The sequence below is a fragment of the Schistocerca serialis genome, chromosome 2 (genome assembly GCF_023864345.2).
Source record: "Schistocerca serialis cubense isolate TAMUIC-IGC-003099 chromosome 2, iqSchSeri2.2, whole genome shotgun sequence".
NCBI lineage: Eukaryota > Metazoa > Arthropoda > Insecta > Orthoptera > Acrididae > Schistocerca > Schistocerca serialis.
In genome coordinates this window covers 964,282,078-964,299,802 of record NC_064639.1, presented here as the reverse complement: position 1 = coordinate 964,299,802, position 17,725 = coordinate 964,282,078, and the positions used below count along the sequence as shown (strand labels likewise).

General features: G+C 44.5%; 1 protein-coding gene across 4 annotated transcripts in view; it reads left to right on the top strand.

Annotated features, from left to right (window-relative positions):
• Positions 1 to 17,725, top strand: part of LOC126458354 (uncharacterized) — a 606,831-nt gene that overhangs the window by 362,727 nt on the left and 226,379 nt on the right. The gene's annotated exons all lie outside the window — the stretch shown is intronic.

The following is a 17,725-nucleotide window of genomic DNA, read 5'->3' as shown; positions in this document are numbered from 1 at the left end:
ACATTTTCATCACTCGTTCTCGGCCGTCCAGAACTTTTCCCTTTGCACAAACACCCATTCTCTGTAAACTGTTTGTACCAACGTTTAATACACCACCCATCAGGAGGTTTAACACCATACTTCGTTCGAAATGCACGCTGAACAACTGTCGTCGATTCACTTCTGCCGTACTCAACAACAAAAAAGCTTTCTGTTGAGCGGTCGCCATCTTAGCATCAACTGACGCTGACGCCTAGTCAAGAGCGCCTCAAGCGAACAAATGTACAACTAAATGAAACTTTATAGCTCCCTTAATTCGCCGACAGATAGTGCTTAGCTCTGCCTTTTGTCGTTGCAGAGTTTTAAATTCCTAAAGTTGTGGTATTCTTTTTGAATCACCCTGTATATCTACCAGACGCCAGGTATCATCATTTCCTCTCTACAGCAGTAATGTTGGGCTGTTAATTTTAATGCAGCGCCTTTCATACTGTAATTGTTAGTGATCACCAAGATGGCGGTGACCGGGAGGTGCATTGTGTTACTCTTCCGCTGAATACGCCTGTCCTGATTGGTACAGTACTGTTCATGCCGGATGTTGCCTTCAATGAGACACATAAAATAGCATCGGGATGCTTGAGGTCAATGCCTACCTACAAACTCTACAACCTGACGGGGAGTAGCCCCACCAGATGTAAGACGGGAAGTTGCCGCGAACACCGAGAGAGACGCAAAGTGGAACTAAACGCTGCTTACTCCGAGCATGGACACCAGCCTCACCTAAACGGGCTGAAATCTAGGAAGCGCTTTCTAAAAAGTCCCGTCAGTGACAGTACATCACCGTTAATGGCACGACAAAACTTGGGGACAAACAGAAACGCAGGTATCGCATCATGGATCCCACCTTCGGAGGTCCCCCCCCCCCCCCCCCCCCCCCACAGGAGGAAAATCTTTAATGGAAAACGTGGAAGTCCCTCAACAGACTAAGAAGCGGAATTGGTAGAACAAAGATAATATGGTGAAATGGATATATGTTGGGGACGCATCAACTTTATGCGAATGTGGAGGCGAACACACCATCAAGCACCTGTACAACTGTCCTTAGTGCCAGTTTCCTGCACGGTGGAGGACTCATTGCGAGCCAGGGGGAATGCCGTCGCGGTCGGTAACTTTTGGCCTGATTATATTTAGCGTTTGTGGTCTTTTTATATATAGCTATAATTATTGGCTGTATTTGCGTCACATTGTATCTATATTTCCTTTCAATATATCATTTTTTTAGCGTCGCTGTTCGCGTCGTGACGGCCTATTTGCAAGAACGAACCATAAATTGTAGTCTCGAGTACTGAAGGTCTTAACGGATTGGCAAAGTATTGTTATTTTAACTCTGCTTTACTAACATCTGAGTTTACTAATAAACACATTTCAGAATATGTGCGAATTTATGCAAATGTAATATAGATTTGACACCCATTGATTTGCTATTTGTACCGTATTAATCGTTTAAAAAATGGACGTAAAGATCTAAATCAGCTGAATTTTCTTACGTATTCGTTACAGTGTGTTTTTTTCGTGGGCAATACATTCTTCTCTTTTTCAAATGCAGCACCGCCCTCGCTTATATGCTGCTGCTGCTGCTGCCGCTTCTATTTACCTTCAAAGGCATTTTGGATACCGTGATGTATATTTTGCTTGTTACACAGCCGTCTTATCGCGACTCACCTGTTACGACAGTACTTAATTACGATGCAACGGGTCCTATGCAGCAGCGATCGTTTTTCTGCTGTCAGCTGAGCCGCAGCGAATACTGCGTCAAGCTGTCGGCCGTGTGGTGTTCTGTGATTAATACATCGGAACGCTTTTCCTTGTGGACAAGTACAATGTCGGTATCGTGTGCTGTTCACTCGGCTATCGGCGTGCAAACAAGTCTTGGGGTCTATTAATCATATCTCACGTTCTGCCGCGCGCTTAAAATGTGCCTTCCGTAAAAGAAAGTTAGATGGTACACATGGACAATTTAGAGGAGATTGCGATCGATACAAATGTATAATGCTGTCGTAATTTTTTTTCCTGGAAATGACAGTGGGCTCCGAAATGAGCTACTAGGAACAACCGCAGATGATAACTGGTCAGTTACAGTAAGTTCTTCTTTTTCTAATATCGGGACTTTGAAAGTTTTAAGCTGTATTACATCAAATCTGAGATTTATTTAATGATTGCGCCATGTTTTCAGTCGAATTCACCAACCAAACAACGAGTTTAATACGTCAGATACAGGTACGTGGCAATCTCTGCTTAATAGGATTGCCACCACGGAACACCCAAACTAAAAGGAACACTACACTTACTCCAGCAGCTAGGTGCAGTTCCCTTCGGAGACATACGAAACGTTAAAAAAATAAATACTAGTATGTACACTTTGCTTATAAAAAGCACCTTCATTCGTCAGAAACGATTAAGGCAACTCAGTTGCATGCGGACTGATGGTTCAAATGGCTCTGAGCACTATGGGACTTAACTGCTGAGGTCATCAGTCCCCTAGAACTTACAACTACGTAAACCTAACTAACCTAAGGACGTCACACACATCCATGCCCGAGGCAGGATTCGAACCTGCGACCGTAGCAGTCGCGCGGTTCCGGACTGAAGCGCCTAGAACCGCTCGGCCACACGCCGCCGGCTGGTAACGATATTTACCTTTTTTACCTAAGTTGTGGGACAGTTACGGAAGAAAAATGGATGGAAACTCAGTTATTATTGGACGACTGAAGACACAGCGGGCAGCCGTTCGGATCATTGTGGAAGCCTCCCGTAGTGTGGTCCAGGAGCGGCTGGCTCCAGATCAGGCGGTGGCGGTAGGCCGTAAGTCACCGCGGCAGTCGATCAGCGCGGTAATTGCCGGCGGCCCGCTTTCCCCCGCTCTCGCTGATCCCCCAGCCGCGTTTCACTTTCATTGACTGCCTCTGTTCGCGCCAGTCCGCCTTCCGCCCACGTCACGTCTCTCGTGGGTAACGCCGCACACGGCAGCAAGTCACTCCCTGCTCACTCCTCGACGCCAGCCTTCACCACTCTGACGATAGGAGATGGCGACCCTGCTAGGACCAAGACTGGAAGAGCCAAAATATCGGCACTGAAGACGAAGACGTTTTTCTGATTTTAAAACTGTTCAGCGACAATGTATGATACATAGGCTGAGGTGACAAAAGTCATGGCATAGCAATATGACACACATAGATGAAAGTAGTGTAGTATCATGTACATAAGATATAAAACGGCAGGAACTGTAATTTATACTCAGGTGGTTAATGCAAAAAAGTTTCCTACGTGATTACGGCTGCATGACGGGAATCAACAGTAATTAATCTTGGAATGGTAGTTGGAGCTACACGCATGGGACATTCCAATACGGAAATCGTTTGGTAGTTCAGTATTCTGAGATCCATAGTGTCAAGAGTGTGCCGAGAATACAAAATGTCAGACATTATCTCTCACCCTAGACAAACCAGTGGCCTACAGTCGTCAGTTAACGACCGAGAGCAGCGGAGGTTGCGTCGAGTTGCCAGCGCTAACAGAAAAGCAACACTGTGCGAGCACTACAGGACTGAAGACCGTGGCCTGATCACATGAGTTCCGATTTCAGTTCATAAAATGTGATGGTAGGGTTCGAGCGTGGCGCATACCACACGAAGCCATGACCCCAAGATGTCAACAAGGCACTCCACGGACTACTTCGGTACGCCTCACGGCTGATCCACAGTCCCACCGAGCGCAACCTATCCGCAGTCCCTGTGCGAATGCACAAATACGTTCTACGTCATATGGTAATCTCTAAGTAGCGAACGGGAGTGTAATGGACAGGGACTGGTGGCGCTTGATGGGAGTGTAGATAGGCCGTGAGGCGTACTGAGAAAGTCCGTGAAGTTGCCGTAACGCTGTGTCCCGGATGACGCAGTGGTTACCTCACCTGCCTTGTAAACACGACGTCCTGGGTTCGAATCCCAGTCCGGTACACATTTTCGCTCGTCGTCGCTGATGCCGCATAATGTCCCGCCGCAGCTGACAGCAGTGATCCCTCCCTCCCAGTTTGCATAAAATTGGTTTGACCTGGCGAGGACCACATGAAACAACTTAGCAGCTAGTTTGTAAATACGCAGCCACGAGTCGGGACGCTGGTACAGGCGGCAAGGTGGCAGAAGCGCGCCTGCGCAGCAGAAGGTCGCGTGCCCACGGGGCGCAACCGGCGTCCTTCCGGATTTCCGCGGCCCGCTTCCGCCGACCTCTGCCCGCTTCCGGCGCTGCCAGTCTCGATCGGGTTCATTGCTCCAGTCAGGAAGCGCACTTTGCATCGCTACGCTGTTTCCGCGATTCGTGCCAACAGCCAAAAATCCGCTCTCTCTCTCTCTCTCTCTCTCTCTCTCTCTCTCTCTCTCTCTCTCTCTGTGTGTGTGTGTGTGTGTGTGTGTGTGTGTGTGTGTGTGTGTTTGTTTGTGTTTGTGTCTGGCTGGGGGAGGGGAGTGGGGGGGGGTTAATTATCACACACACTCTTTTTCTTCCTGCCACATTTGTATCACCATGAGTTACAAAAATCAACTGGCCTAAATTATTTAGGTAGTTCCTCTCACAGGTCATACTTGTAAATATGTCAAGGAGGTTATAATCGCAAGGATAAGCTGCGGCGTAAAAATACTCTTTATTGACAACCAGTTTCGATCCCACAGATCATCATCAGGTACAGAAAGAAATAAAGCCAATCCTTTCATCATTAGTAATAGAATGACCACAATAATAAAATGCAATAAGACTGCTCATATCCCCTGACAGAAAAATCATACAGCATGATTGCTACAATACGCGAAATTCGTCGGTTACGAACGTGAAATCTTCAAAGTAACTTAGGGTGTGTTCCAAGGAAAGATAATAGAATCTCTAACGTCATCAGTATACACCAGCGATTTCAAATACATGATTACCGGCGACGCATCATTATTCGCTGATAGTGGTATAGAAAATTACCGTAGCTGGATAACTGTAAAAAAAGCAGAACAATTTAACGTAGGTGCTCTTCTTAGAAATGGACGATGCAACATACGGCGCGCAAACGAGAGAGAGCCGGTAATAGTATCAGACCTGGGAACAGCCAAACCAGCCGCGTGGTTTGAGGCGCCTTGCCACGGTTTGGGCGGCTCCGCTCGCTCGCTCCCCCCCACCCCCCCTCCCCCCACCCACCCCTCCCCCCGTTGGAGGTTCGAGTCCTCCCTCGGGCGTGGGTGTGTGTGTGTGTGTGTGTTGTTCTTAGGGTAAGTTAGTTTCAGTTAGATTAAGGAGTATGTGAGCCTAGGGACCGATGACCTCACCAGTTTGCTCCCACAGGAACCTACCACTAATTTCCAAACTGTCACATCGTTCAAATATCTAGAGGCGACACTGGAAATAAAACGGAACGAAAGCATGCAGCCAGCAGAGAGGAAGGTGAACAGAACAATTAGATTTTTTCGAGACGCGTGTGGTAAGCAGCGGCGCACCCATAAAGAAAATCATGGAATGCGTATTAGTAGTTTATGGAAAACAGAACTCATTGGAATGCTTACTATTAATGAAAGGCGAGGGTAGGACAGGAGTTATACATGACAACAAATCAGACGGGGTACTAATATACAACCTGTTGATAAAATGTTGTACTCCAACAGATCCTAAAGTAGTTTGTGATCATGTTTGTGTGCTAGTTCCATATAGGCATGTAATAAAACTGACTCTTTAATAGTGTACGAATAAAAATTTATGCAACCAATAGCTGCTCTTGCTTATATTTTCTGTTGCTGCCACTATTTGCAACATTTTATCATCATCTGGCAGGCTTTATAGCTCAGTGTGGTATAATCTAAGTGGCCGTAGTGTGTGTTAAATACATGATTAAACTCTAAAAGCAAGTGGGCCTGATGTGTGGCGCAACAACATCCGAACCTAAATCTATTTAACGTACATTGTGGTTTGCACTTCTTTGATCTTTAGAACCTGCCATATGATGAAGCCGCGTCGAAATTATTCGCAGCAAAATAAAGCTTAATCTGACAGCAGCTGTTATAAAGGAAAAGGAATGAGTAGAGAACAATGCGGTTCTAGGGGCTTCAGTCCGGAACCGCGCGACTGCTACGGTCGCAGGATGTTTGTGATGTCCTTAGGTTAGTTAGGTTTAAGTAGCTAAGTTCTAGGGGACTGATGACCTCAGATATTAAGTCCCATAGTGCTCAGAGCCATTTGAATCATTTTTTACAGAACACTGAAGCTTCATGTGTGTTGACGAAATCTCCTTGGGCTTCCATCTGGTTAGCTGCGTTGCAGTCCGCGACGATATGGTGTGTGTCACTCTCATCATCGCCTGGTGACGTCAGATGATGAGAATGACATTCCTGAAAGCGTCGCGGAGTTTCAATGTTTTCGTCATCAGTATACGCCAGAAAGTCTACATTCAGGAATGTGTGTCTCCAGTCTACAAAACGGTATTCGTGTACTCAGTCGTAATACTTGTTATCGGTAAAACCACTGCTTTCCTGACCTGTAGGATTATGTGCTTATGTCATTGCCCTTTAGTTCCCCCTTTCGTTTATCTTATAATACCAAACTCCATGTATAAAACCAGTCTTTCACACAATGTACTGAAGCGGTGAGCTGTGAACACATGATTAGGAGGTGCAGTATGCTCGTTTATTATTATTATTATTATTATTATTCGGTCTACAGGGAGGAGACTAATACAGACTGTTAAAGAATGTTTCATGCCTCGTTTGCCCCCAGATACTCGAGCCGGTAGAAACATTTACCTCCAAAGAACAACGTAGCACAGTGCTGTTCCCTTCTGCACACTTTTTTTTAACGACTGAGGCATTCAAGGAAATAGAAATCGTACTGAGACAACGTGTGCGTCTTTTTTGTATGTTGATCTCACAACAACAAGTACGCCTGCGCGAGAAAGTTTCTAGCAGGTGAAGCAGTAGATGCTGCAATTTAGACTCATTTGTTAAAGCAGAAAGACAACGGTGTTGCAGCTTTCCTTTGAATCGCAACTGGGAACCAGTTGAGCTGGCGACTGTGACAAGTTGAAATACGGCTCGCAATCGAAACTGTATCTAACGTCTTCATGGCGGACTACGAGCAGCGAACCGTTTCTGCGACGATAAATATGGCCGGCAAGAAAGCGTAACGGGCCGCCAGCCCCTGGGCGTCACTGCGGAGCATTAATCTGGCACTCGCCTTGCCACCAACACCTGCACGGTTCTGCGCGTTGCTGCCAGCACTTACCAGCCACGTCTCGCTAATTCACTGGCACCGTGACCTCACACATCAACACTTAAGTCGCTGTAATTTGGTTTAGTTGATTAATTCACCAACAACGTTATCCTCTCAGCGTTACTTATTCTACATCAACTGCTGATATTATACTTCTCAACAAACTATACGCCGCGTTCCGTTGGTGGCTTTTGTGCCGGAAGAATAACCGTTTCTCTACAACTCACCGTCATGGGAATGCGTCGAACTATAAAACCAAAAATGAGCGCTTCGATTCTTGGTCATATCCAAAGTGATGAAGTTGCGACTGATCCTCTTGTTTCCCTTCTGGCAATGATTTACATCCGTGAAAAATTTCAGATAGTCCTTAGCCCGGTCGGGTGAGTGATTTGACAGCTTGGAGGAAGATCAAACCACGCTACCTCCAATAAGGCCACGAGCACCAATTAAAACCAACTTCAACGACGGAAATGATATCGTCCGCAATTATGTCCAGATTAAAAACCTACATTACCACAAAAGTAGATTTGCCTGGACGCCAACTCATAAGCAGTTCGACGTTACACGCAAAGACATTGAAAGGATTTGTTTCCATATAAGCAGGTAATACTGCTTGATTGTGTATTGTAGGGCACGTAGACGCTCCGTCTGGTACATAATACACACAAGTTCCCAAAAGCTCCATCGATCTGACATACTAAATGGTTGCTGTTCGACAGTTTGGTAAACAAAACCGTTAATGACTGTAAATTACTGATCAGCATGTTTCATAAGTAGCGTACAAAACTTACAAAAGTTGTTTAAATCAATATTTGTGTTGTGGTCAACTTTACCTACATATACACTCTTATGCCTCCAACTTAATGCTAATAACTGTTGATTCATGTGATGTGTTCAAACAAACTTCGGTTCGTTGATGCGACGAAAAGAGTGGCCCTTAGATACATGTCCCTTACAGTATATACACACACTACTAGGATTTCAGAAGACGATTGTGCGAAAACTGCCATACAGAAAAATAGACACTTCACTGAATAGAGTTTCTGTCCAAGATTCTATTCATAAAGATTTCTTCGGGTTCCTGACGAATTATTACCGCACACACTACTCGTTCTCTGCTGACACTAACGCCCGACCGGTTTTCTTCGCACCACATAAGTAGCCAGTCTCACGAAAAGTGTTGTAACGCCCCTGGATTGTTTAGTCTCTAGGGGTCGTTATTTAAAAAAAAAAATGGTTCAAATGGCTCTGAGCACTATGGGACTTAACATCTATGGCCGTCAGTCCCCTAGAACTTACAACTACTTAAACCTAACCAACCTAAGGACATCACACAACACCCAGTCATCACGAGGCAGAGAAAATCCCTGACCCCGCCGGGAATCGAACCCGGGAACCCGGGCGTGGGAACCGAGACCGCTACCGCACGACCACGAGCTGCGGACGGTCGTTATTGCATGATGTTTCGTACCATGTAGCTGAATCCTCACAACTGTCTCGCATTTAGCGAATTTAACGACACAAAACTGACGTATCGATACAGTACGAGTATATGCCATGTCCTAACCCGCTTGTCCCCTATTGCACGACGCGTACTACGAATCAGAATTTGGAAAGATGCCCAAACTACTAATATTTGTAGTTATACTGTGTGGTCTTCAGTTTTCTGAAACCCCAAAAATACTTACTACACTGAGAGAGCAGGCGCGCGCGTTCGCGCGCACAAACACACACACACACACACACACACACACACACACACACACACACACACACACATATACACACACACACACTTACACTTGCTACGAGTCACTTACAACATGCTGATTTTGCCTTAAGCATTTCTGTCTTGTACAACACTTTCCTGGGCTTAAATATCTGCAAAAACTATCGAAAGTAACCTGCAATCATTTTCTCATAACTCCTTATTCCATTTGGAATTTTTATTGAATAAGCTATTATTTCAAATACGCTGGCAATGTAAAACACTCAGCAGCTCACAGAGCCCGAGAAGTATACGAGCATCCTACGTATCAAAATCAGTTGATTACTTAAGTTGTAGCGCACACGAGATAGAGATATCTGCTGGAATGCGCTGTCGTTAGTTTGTATTGTAAATTGCTGTGGTCCTAGCAATGACCCTCGAGGGACACGCGACTTTATATTTTGTCTCTTTGGCAGTCTCCGCTATCAGTTCGACACACTGAGCCGTACACCTTCCGGGAGTAGTAATGGAGCGTCCAGTGAGGATCCCGGCAGAGGTAAACGGTAGCGGCCAGTCTCTCTCACCTGGGCCTGGGCCGTGTGAGCGACCGGTGGGTGGCCGTGTGAAATCGAGCCGCGCTGGCGGCTACCGACGCCGTGGGAAGAGCGGCCCAGTCGATGACCCGGCGTGCACCAGATTGGTTTACTGTCGCCTCCGCCGTCCGCCGGCTTCTGTCGCCGCGGCGCGCCTCTCACTAATACACGCTTTCTTTTCTTTTTAAATCCAACTGCCACCTGCACATGGCGCCGATATAGTTCGAGTCTTCTTTAAAGCCTAGACACAGGATCAAATTTGTTAACTGAAAAGACTGTGGGAGTATCGATTATACAGAATGAGTCAGGAAGAAAGGTACATGCTATGAGGTGCGATAGTGTTAGTGATTCGGGCCTAAAACAAAAAAAAGGAAACCGTGTGAACATACGAGGGTTATTCCAAAAGTAAGGTCCGGTTATAAAAAAAAAAATCAAAACTAAAATGTTTTTTCAAAACAATTGTTTTATTTACATTCCTTACATCTTTATCTATTTTTCTACATAACTTCCATACTTATTTAAACATTTGTCACATCGTTCAACAAGCTTTTGAATGCCCATGTTATAGAAATCGGCCGCCTGTGACGATAACCAGTCCTTAACTGCTTCTTTCACTTCATCGTCTGTGTCGAAGCGCTTGCCGCCGAGAAACTCCTTTAAGTAACGGAACAGGTGGAAATCACTTGGCGCCAGGTCCGGACTGTAAGGAGGTTGGTCCATCTGTTCCCATCCAGATTTCTTGATCAGAGCTTGCGTTTCATTTGCAGTGTGGGGTCTGGCATTGTCATGCAACAACAAGATTCCAGACGACAAAAGACCACGTCGCTTATTCTGGATTGCACGTCGAAGTTTAGTCAGGCTAGCGCAGTAGGCGGCTTTATTAATCGTTGTTCCTCTCTCCATAAAGTCGACTAACAATACTCCACGTCTATCCCAGAACACAGTCGCCATAACCTTACATGTTGAGATTGTCTGCTTTGCCTTGACCTTGACTGGCGATGACGTGTGACGCCATTGCATTGACTGACGTTTAGACTCTGGAGTGATGTGAGAAACCCATGTCTCATCCCCTGTGACAACATTGTCTAAAAGACTGTCACCTTCCTTATGATATCGCTCCAAAAAATCAAGAGCAAAAGCCATTCTTTTCATTCGTTGGGGCTCAGTAAGCAGCCTGGGAACCCAACGGGCACACAATTTGTGAAACTTCAAATGTTCAGACACAATTCTGTACAAAGTTGTTCTACTCACATTCGGAAAATGCATGTCTACGTCTGTAATAGTGAATCGGCGATCTTCACGAATTTTTTTGTCAACCGCATTGACCAAATCGTCTGAAATCACTGATGGTCGGCCACACCGTGGTTCATCGTGCACATTATCCCGTCCTTCATTAAAAGCTCGCGCCCACTTGCGCACTTTACTGTCGCTCATTATGTTAGGACCGTACACTTCAGTAATCTGCCGATGGATTTCCGCCGCTGAATTGTTTCTTGCAGACAAAAACCGTATCACTGCCCTTACTTCACAATCGGCGGGCTGATCAATTGTCTTAAACATTGTAAAGTGACACTGTGAACTACACTCAGCAACAGTAACAAAGCGAATGGCGGCGTTTGACGCGCAAGGCTTGCCGGGAGTCGGCGCGCATGCGTGTTTTGTCATTGGCGCCAAATTTCAATAGTTACGGCGAATCGGACCTTACTTTTGGAATAACCGTCGTATGTCCTAATGCAGGTGATAGGAAACGAAACATTATGATCTAATGTTTTGTTTAATTGTGCGCAATTCCTCACGAAAGATGTTCAGAAAGTCCACCGTCAAGCGCAACTCATTTTGCACCTCTTGTAGACAGCTGCTGCGTTGCTGATGGGAGCTCATTCGTACGGTCCTTTACTTGAGCACACGCACGTAAAATACAAACGAGAAGTTCCTCCTTTGTGTCCTCCCCTCTTGTCCACTTCGCTCTTAAGCCACCCCCATAAACAGTAATCTTATGGAGTGAGACAGCGTCATCTCGGTTGCCAAGAAAAGACTCCACGGCGACCGATTTAACATACGACACTGTGTTGCCAAAGGAATATCTTACAGGTATTCTGGAAACACATTTTGAAGGAAATCAAGATATGGTGAGTGCTGGTGAAGGATGACAAGCGACTGATGCCCGTGATTTTCAAACAGCTGTATATTGGAAACGCTTAAAAAGAGAGAATATGTTCATCGAAGTTGTCTGTTCAGAATCACCAATAGTATCTATCACCTCTCAAAGCAGGTACTTTACCTCCTGATTCATCCTATATCCCACCCAACTGTTGTACCGCATGGTTCTGTAAACAATGAAGTTTCCTTTTCAGAAATGAGAACGTGGGAGATGTCGAGTAAACACGTTGGCAGTCTGAGAATCCATACATTTCTGTAGGCATTTGATGAGCCTGCATTTAAGTACGTATTGTCCTCCTCACGAATAACATGTGTGACTGAATATATAAAATATCTGCTCGCGAAGCGGCGGCATGAGAACACATACACATTAAGGAAACTTGCAAGGTTTCGGAGGCAGTGGTATCTTCTTCTGGCAGACGGGTTGAACGGGAAGGCAGAGGGATGAAGGAAAAATACTAGCGAGGTTTAGGAAATGGGGAGAATTTGGAAAAGTCGCCCGAACCACATGGGTCATTATTGGACAGGATGAGAAGGAAAGTGTTTTCTCGTGTCGTCTCTTGGTGAGCAGATTTCATATCTATCCAGTTGAAACGTCTCCTTTGAACAATTATACAGGAAGGTGCTTAAACTGACACACAATATTTTGTTAGCGCAACGCAATCTGACTTTCAAAATTCCCTACAAAAGAATGGCCCTGACTAACATTAAACTATACCTTTCACAAATCACTTACCTCACAAAAATCTTCGCTGCTCAAGCTACTGCAATACAGCGAGCGCCACTACTGCCAGCTAAATAAAAGATTCAAACTATGGAAGGCACTAACTACTGATAGGGATAGTTAGCAAATGAAAGATATTAATAGAGAACAAACAATGTATTTACCTTGATATCATCATATGTAAATATAGCAGTTCATGACAAATTTCAAAATTCCGCCATCTCTCTCCCCACATCCACCACTGCTGGTGGCTCACCTCCAATTGCGCAACGCTACGCGCTGTTCACAGCCAGCTGCCTAACACTACAATGGCGAGTATTACAACAATGCAAAGCAGCCACAGACTGCACACAGCATAGCCAGTGATTTTCATACAGAGGTGGCGTTACCAATAAAAAAACCTAAACAGCCTACTTACACAGTTAATTATAGTTTCAAAAACTGAAAACTAATTATTTATTTATTTATGATTTATTTGAGTAGCTAACTCTGATTCCTTTTACACTTCAGAATGTGGTGCATTTTGATAGCTTTTGATACCTATAGCGAAATGACTGATAAACTTCATGTGGACCACAACTGTTTCTACCATAGCATGGGGCGCTACATGGAATAATTCTTCTTATCTTTCTGTTACACTCGTTACTTTCCCAGATAAGGCTCACAGTAAGGCAAAGTAGGGGTAAGACACTGTTTCGCTTTCGGAGGAGGCCGTATCAGAGCCACGTCCGGCCACGTAGATGTGCGTTTACCGCGGTTTCTCTAAAAGTGGTAGCATCATTCCTTTCCGATTCTTCCCCATTCCAAGCTTGTGTTCTGCCTTTAAAGACATCGTGTCAGTGGGATGTAAAATCCCTACGTTGTCCTTCCTTCCGATGTAAGGCAGCATAATCTGTACTTGCAGAATACTTAAAGGAATTAAGTGGTACAAGGAGAGAAACTTACCAAGCAACTCGTACCATTTGTAATCGTCAGGCACATGAATAAAACTCTGAAGCTCCCTTTCGCGCCTGCAAAGAATCTGGGGATTTAATAAAAAGTTTCTCGACATAGTTTTGATGAATAGTCTGTTCGCCAGATCATATTCAGTTGTCAAAATACTTCCTGCGTATGCGTCTCTGATGGATCTTTAAAGATTGACAGAAACAAAAACATTCTTCGAAGTATTTTTACATTTACCAAAATTCAGAATCAGTTACGTACGATCAGTATAACGTTAATGAAGACTGACATGAAACACTTTGACGTTACTAGTTCCAGTTCTGACAGATTGCACATGCCTACCTGCGAATGAAGCAGTTGCGCTCTTCTGTTGAAATATTTGACAGGGATCCCGGTAACATATTCACATGATACAGAACCCTCCGTCAGATATGTGGTACAACGAGTTTGAACCCACAGATGGCGGCATTCAGTGTAAAACGAAGAGAAAAAATTAAGTCTGTTGCGAAGAGTTATGGTGGTAATCGAGATTAACTTGAAGGACACGAATGATATCCTTTGCGACTACGACCAGTTTCAGTACGTGAATTTCGTAGTATGTGGACATGCATGGACGCCAGGTCGTAACCTCGGTTAATTTGTTATCGGGATGTGAAAATACTATCAGATGGCTGTAATTTACTGAATACAGACGTCCTGTCTGGTACATCATTCGCATAGGTCCCTAAAATTCCGTCAGCTGACACAATAACAGGGAGGTCTCCAACGATCAGGAAGTCAGAAGAGTTAAACGCAATAAATTTCTCATCAGCGTGCTTGTTATGGAGCTATTGATCTTAAGTGTATGTTCCCCAAAAAGGAAACTTGAAATATTCCTCTACGGTCGTGATAACTCGTTCTGAAGACGTCCAATACTGGAACTTCTTATTCCAACCTGTAATATTGTTGGCCCTGCGAAGAAGACAGCGAAAGAAGTACGTAATTAAAGATTAATGACGTTGCGAATATACTTTTTGTATTCCATTAATTGTAGTGTCTCTCTTAAATGAAGCTGCCAAAACATAATACGCTACGCTTCCCGTTTCTGCCGAACCAAAACAAAGAAAAAAATAGTCAGATTCCAAGTCTCGTTTATTTTGTGAAATGTGCCAGCATCGTATGGCTTTTGCACAGTATTAATCACTAGAAAGGAAAACTAGTAAAGGCATCAGCACTAGCAATGAAAAGAGACAAAAAAAATGACAAGTGAGATGCACCGCGAATTAAGACGTGGTATGAGGGCTGGAATGTGGTAGTGCCTAACGGTACTTTAGGGGATGACATCTTGATGTAATGCGCCTGCTGCTGAAACGCTTTATGAGCTTTTGGTCATGCTATTAATTCCTGCTAATCTCGAAGCTCGTTGTAATAGACGGACGTCTCAACGAGAACTCTCAGAGGGCGCGTATTAAATAACGTTAAAAACTGTCCGCGATTATCTCGCATCGGAGTGTGCGTCCGCCACTTGGCTGGCAGCCAGAGCGCTTTGAGCGCGCATCTCGTGTGCGCCCATGTTCGGAGGTCAGCAGGCGGTCAACAGACGTGGGCCACCTCCATTAGTTAGTCGACAGAGTAATTCTTTTTAACTCAGCCACGATGCCGCACTTTATACCCCGTATCTTATGCCGATCTCCCCATCTGTCCGGGTAATCTGTATTTTGTATTCGAGGTTTCCTCTTCTCCACATTTTATTCGCCTCCACCCTTCTCCCTCGCCCCTTCCCTTTCCATCAGCAAATTAACAACAGTTTTAGGACAGGTACGGTTACATGTGGTCCTTTTACTTTAATAAAAGTTTGCGACATATCTTTCGTCGCCTATCAGTTAACACTCCTTTTTATTAGTAAGCCATGATGACAAGCGGTACGCCAAACTACCACAACGCCTACACAGACCCTTACCCTGTCATTCTAGTCAACTGAGTAAATTTATGACCCAACGAAAAACTTCAGTTGCCGTCAAATATATCCTGCAGTTCAGAAGTCTGTGTTTATTCTTCCTTGATGGTGCATAATTAAAAGCTGGCTTCAAAAAGCGGGGATGTATTTTCGAATCCTGATGCGTCCAGCTATACAGTGCTACAAATTTTCACATAAATGTACGCTACAAAAAGAAATACTCCATTTCAAATTATAGGTTCATCGATTCATTCATTCATTCATTCATTCTTCCATTTAATCTTCGTACGCTGCAAAGCAATATAATGAATCAAAAATTCTTGTTTCATTCTTCCCTTTAATTTTTGGCATCCACCTTCATACGAGTTTGGTAGTTATTGCGGTCTGTTATGTGGTTTTTAAAACACTGCTTGTTCTGTAACACACGATGTTTTTGTCTGATTACTTCTTCGGAGGTCAGTCGACTATTGTGCTCGTTCTTACGCGTTACCTTCTGGATTTGGTCGTGATTTTGCCAAAATTGTCACGAGTAATAAAAATGAAGAAACATCACACCGAAGAGAACAAATTACTCAAATGAGTCCCCGAGAAGAATTCTTTATTTCTATTCACCTGCCCGCATCTCGTGGTCGCGCGGTAGCGTTCTCGCTTCCCACGCCCGGGTTCCCGGGTTCGATTCCCGGCGGGGTCAGGGACTTTCTCTGCCTCGTGATGGCTGGGTGTTGTGTGACGTCCTTAGGTTAGTTAGGTTTAAGTAGTTCTAAGTTCTAGGGGACTGATGACCATAGCTGTTAAGTCCCATAGTGCTCAGAGCCATTTGAACCATCTATTCACTTGCAGTCGCACAATGTTTTCTTATTGTTCACCCACACGTTTCATCACTTGTATGTCCTCGCCCGTGACTCTAGTTTATATTTCTGCAAAATTATGTACAACTGTGATGTTCGGCCGAACACTTGTTATCTGTCTTTGTGCCCTTAGGCAGTGTACGTTTAAAAAAAATTTCCCTGCACTGCAGGGCTTTGCATATTCTTGTAGTTGATGTCCTCATCAACTGTATATATGACGCCTGATGATTACAAGCGAAATTTATTTGGTATTTCTGTCGTTTCATTTGCGATCTCTCATCCTCGTCTGTTTCTTACTGTCTGTTAGTCTCGTCTCTTGTGCTTCGATTTGGTGTTACTCGGCATTTGTTACTTTCAATAACACCTTAGCCCCTTGTAATAATCCTCTAACATCAGCAAACAAATGTTGAAATCGTAATCAAATTTATTGTTACTTTTATTTTCAGTGAGATCTAGACTTTTGTGGTTTATTCGTCCTTGAGCCCAGAGATTTTCTTTGATGGGCCACAAATGGTTGGTAGACCAGAGTGTTACAGGACGGTTAATGCTGAACTCGTTGATTGCTTGCTGTTCATAGATGGGAAAGTGGTAGACGCTGTAATCTGTGCACCTGATTTTCAGTTGCGCAGTGCGGGCATGACGAAACGAGCATCTGACTTAATTTGGTTACTGAACTGCGAGATCCACTGCCTTAAAATGTTTTACAAAAGAACAAAAAAATTTCGTCATGCCGAGCACTGGCCTCTTCGCAACCAGAGCATTACATATAATTTAACGAGTTATAACATCGATGGATGCTGTGCCTTTCATCATCTCGCTTCAGTTTTCCGTCAGATAGCGTCAGTTTGGAAATCTATCGTACGCCACGACACTTGTGGAAATGATTTGCTGTTTAGTGCATTTATGTCGAAAGAACGTCACCTTACCAATCCTCCTTTCTCTCTCTCTCTCTCTTTCTCTTTTTCTCTCTCTCTCTCTCTCTCTCTCTCTCTCTCTCTCTCTCTCTCTCACACACACACACACACACACACACACACACACACACACACACACACACACACACACAGACAGAGATTGAAATGTAGGATAGGCAGCGATATAAGACAGATTTGACGAGAGAGTCAGTAGTTTCGAAGAAAACCGTTGATAATAGGATTCCGCAGCCGACAATCCCTCCGTCTTTCTGCATCGACGCAGAGACATCGCCAAATGTGATTGCGGTGGGCACGGAATAGTCGAGTTAGGAACGTGGGTCAATGTAAATATAATATGAGGTCGGATGAATCATGTTTCCTTTTTACACTGGGTCGACAGTCGTAGCCGAACAAGCCGCCATCCAGTCTAAAGGTTGCTTGAAACATGAACTGCGCTACGGACCAAGGTCAGTGGGGGGCAGTGGTATTGTAAGGGGGGATATTAAGGTGGGCTTTCAATGTATCTATGGTAGTAATAGAAGGCAACATGAAAACTGAGTTTCGTGAGCATTATTGCGGACCACCTACATACTTCCTTGCTTGACTATTTTTCCCCCGGCGGGAATGGCATCTCCAGCAG